Source organism: Dipodomys ordii, unplaced genomic scaffold (assembly GCF_000151885.1).
Source record: "Dipodomys ordii isolate 6190 unplaced genomic scaffold, Dord_2.0 Scaffold68, whole genome shotgun sequence".
In the NCBI taxonomy this organism is placed as follows: Eukaryota; Metazoa; Chordata; class Mammalia; order Rodentia; family Heteromyidae; genus Dipodomys; species Dipodomys ordii.
Window position 1 is genome coordinate 5,199,316 of NW_012267284.1, and position 564 is coordinate 5,199,879.

The window sequence follows — 564 nt, forward strand, 5'->3', positions numbered from 1 at the left end:
TCCCTCAGCTCTTCAGCTCAAGGCTAGCACTCTACCACTTGAGCCACAGTGCCACTTCTGGCTTTTTTCTTTTTGCTTATGTGGTGCTGAGGAACTGAACCCAGGGCCTCATGCATGCAAGGCAAGTGCTCTACCACTGAGCCACCTTCCCAGTCCCCCCCCCCTTTTTTTTGGTTGGTAATGGGGCTTGAACTCTGACTCTGGGCTTGGGTACTGTCTCTCAGCTCTTCAGCTCAAGGCAAGTGCTCTACTGCTTGAGCTACAACGCCACTTCTGGTTTTCTCATAGTTTATTGGAGATAAGAGTCTCACGGACTTTCCTGCCCAGGCTGGCTTTGAACCCCGATCCTCAGATCTCAGCCTCCTGAGTAGCTAGGATTACAGGCGTGAGCCACCAGCGCCCAGCTGAAATAGGAGCTTCTGAAGATTTGAAAGTAGAGGATGGAGTCTAGGATTTGCTGAAGCTTAAATCTAAGATGTAAAGTAGAGAAAGAGAGGCCTGAGGTGGTAGCCCAATGACAGCACTTTCCTAGCACACACAACACCATGGGTTCCATCCCTACAC

At 50.5% G+C, this 564-nt stretch overlaps 1 protein-coding gene across 1 annotated transcript in view; it reads left to right on the forward strand.

The window, feature by feature from the left end:
- Grid2ip (glutamate receptor, ionotropic, delta 2 (Grid2) interacting protein) overlaps nucleotides 1–564 on the forward strand; it is a 48,361-nt gene that overhangs the window by 1,021 nt on the left and 46,776 nt on the right. The window lies entirely within an intron of this gene.